This window comes from Rhinolophus hipposideros (assembly GCF_964194185.1).
Source record: "Rhinolophus hipposideros genome assembly, chromosome: 1".
NCBI lineage: Eukaryota > Metazoa > Chordata > Mammalia > Chiroptera > Rhinolophidae > Rhinolophus > Rhinolophus hipposideros.
In genome coordinates, this window is record NC_138047.1 from 1889676 (window position 1) to 1893238 (window position 3563).

Genomic DNA, 3563 nt, shown 5'->3' on the forward strand with positions numbered 1-3563 from the left:
ACAAATGGCAAGATCCCAGTGCCAGTCAAATAATTGGCCTTATATTAAGTGCCTTTCAGTGTTATTCTTTCCAGACGTACAGTCTTTTCACAGCTCATTACATCCTATCTTTTTTTCTCTTTAAATTAATATCTTTCTGAGCCCAGCGCTGAACCCACTCAAGTCGGAAGTTATGAAAAAGCATAATGGGGCTTTCATTAGGGGACATGTTTCTAGTGAGTCATTTAAATGAAGGAGCTGATCATTTAAAACGTAGAAAAAAATAGATCATTTTGAATAAAAAAGAATAAGTTACATTCAAATGTTTTCCTTGATCTTAATAGTCCTTCAAATTTTGGCAAAAAGGTGCTGAACAATTGACTAGAGAAGCCAGAGCTGCCGGAACAGAAGTGAACCACCACTCTGCGTTCAGGTGAATGGCCACATAACTGTAGTCCCAAACGCACCCGCTTCCCTTAAACCTGACACTTGCTTGACGTTGTTTCTTGTTTACTTTTGATTCTAAAAATAATTCATGGTAATCAGGGAACATTTGGAAAACCAGAGAAAATTGGCATTACTCTTCGTTCTATTGCTCTGAGGTAGACATTCAACCATTTGAGTTTCTTTTGTGTCTCTCTGCATCTCTTCTCACCAGAGTCATGACTGAAACCACCAGTCTTGCTGCTTCAGTGGAAAAGGATGCAGAGCAATGCACATCAGATCGCCACGTGCACAAGTTCAGGATACCCCACGCCCCCACTGTCTCCTCACTGAGGCTGCAGACACATGCATGCACACACAAACCATGTGCACGCACACCATGCTTACATGTATGCATGTGTACGAAGCACATGTGAACAGATCTGCACACACGTGTACCCACACACATGCACATTTATTTTTTGTTCCAAGTGTCCTGGCTTTGGCCAATGAAAACTGTGTCAGTTTTCCCCTTGGGACATAACCTCATCAATGTGGGATTTTATTTTTTTTTATTTTTATTTTTTTTGCTATTTCCTTACTTTATGGAACTATAAGATGTTCCAGGTTCACCTTCATGTTTCCTGCCCCACTCTTAGAATCAGCCATTTCTCCAAGGAGCTCTGGTTCCTTTTATTGGAGAATCGTATCAGAAATGGGATCTGGGTGCTAGGGGGCATGTTGCCCACTGACCATTGTTTCTTTTAGGTCCTCTCAGTTGGCAGGATGAGGAAATTAATGTCTCTTTACTAACTTGTACATATACACATACCTGTGAATATTTCTATATGTGGGCATCTCAACTGGCATTACAGCTAAGCACGAGTTCTTACTTATGTCCCCAATCTCTAGGTGGTGACCACATGGATCACTCTGGCCTCCTTCCTTTGTTGATCTGCAACCAACGCCTCTCACGCTAAGAAATCGGGCTCCCACCGCCCACCATCTGCTTACTTAGTTGTCCACTTCTAGTACACGTGTAGGGCAGTGTCAGAGTCAACAGCCTGTATGATGGCGAACAACCTTATCCACCAGCACAGTGCTCTATGCACTTCCTTTGCCTGGAATGTTTTACAGACTCCACTCCTTTCCAAAGTGAGTGAGTCAGCACCTGGCCCCCACCCATCAGTGAGTGTTTCATCCACTTGTAGCACAGTTGGGACTTGCCTCACAGTCTGCATTCCTTCCTGGGACCCTTTCCATATACATATTCACTAATTACCCCAGTCCAATGAAGTGTAGAATATTTTATCAACTTTATTCATGTGAGACAATTTATTAGTGTTTTTATTTGCATTTGTTTAATTACTTGTAAGGTTTAATTCTTTTCCATATTGTTTGCATTTTCTCTATTATTAATTGTCTCTTCATATACTTTGCCAAATTATTTTTGTTAAAGTCATGTTTTTCTTTTGAAGAGTTTATTTATGTAGTTATTAGCAAGTTGTTTTTCCAATATGTTGCAAATAATTCTCTTATTTTTTTGTTATTCTCTTAATGCTGGTGTTTGAGAGACATAAATTTTAAAGTTTTATGTCCTCTCCCAATTGTAAGTACCAAGTTTCTACAACCAATTTTCTCCTAATGTATACCAAATGTACTCTGAGGTTATTCAAATCCAGAAATCTTAATTTGTAGATGTCAAAATATCTGTGAAAATCTTGTACAAACTATGACCCTCTTTCAAGAAAAATATGCATGCACACATTCATTCATACATGGCAATTTGCATAAAATTTCCTGAGTTTGTGGACACTAGATAAAGCACCCAAATGTACTTCACTCCTTTTACTTCACTGATGAGAAATACTTTGACATTTGGAGGGACTGACTGAGTTTATTCATATTCTACAAAAATAACTGGAAGTGGGAGCCCAGGAAACACTAGAGCCCAGGCTCCCTGTGTCCAGTCTGGGTCTTATCCTTTCCCAACATGCTACCTTCTGAATTATTTGGACAGGCTAGTGGTACAGTGACTTAACTGGGAATAATTTAATAATGATTTGCATTATTTTCTTTAATCATGACAGATAATGTTTGATACCTCATCATAACCATCACAGAAAACATTCACTAAATTCTGTTAATAGAAAAGTTTAACGCAAAACATGACAGTAAAGGTAAGTGGAAATGTAGACACATGGTTTTATTTCTTGCCGTGAAATGATACCTCTAATTTTTCCAACTACCAGCTTCTTCTGTTAAAATTGACTTCTTACTTATAGTAGCTTTATTTAGTTTAGTTTAGCCTTTACCAAGGCTAATACTTTAAGGTGGAAGGATTAAGCTCGGAAGGTGGGATTATAAACAGCCAGCAGAGAACGTACTTCTCTGTGGAAATCAGAGCCCTATGTGTAATGTATTATTTATAACAATCCTCAGCTACTCTGGATCTGAGACTTCAAACAGCACAGCTTCCTTTAGTTCTGAGTTCCTTGTGGGTTTTTCACATTTCCAATCAGTCTATGCGTGTGGGGGGGTCATCAGCAACCTGAATTTCAAAGAAAAATAGTCCATTTGGAAATGTTCCTTATCAGTCAACAAACATGTATTAAGCACATATGACATGGAAGACATTGTCATTTATTCAGACAGAAATACAAAGCAATATAAGACATGAAAATTTCTAGAACACAGCTTAAAACGTGAATGTGATCAACACATAAAACATGAATTAATCCCACACAACATTATAAAATAAGTGACAAATATGCAAAATGCATAATAAGTGAGGAAGGAATGAAGATACAGCAGAAAGTAGATATGTATATTCATATATCTTTTATATGAATTTTGTGTATATTTAGGTGTGTCTATGTGTTGTGTGTGTGTGTGTGTGTGTATAACTAATGGTACAATGATACATCATCTTGAAAAATGCTGAGAAAGGATATTGTAAAAGTGGTACATGGTAATAAAATAATGCATATATTGCATTACATTATTGTATTATATAATACATTACATTATTATTAATTTCAGTTGAAAATACAATAAGTCAAATGCTTTATTAAAGTCACTTGATAACTCTCAGGCGCCCATATTTAGTAAGGTTTTTTTTAACTCCCAATAATCCTGTGTTTGTTCTACTGTAGTGAACT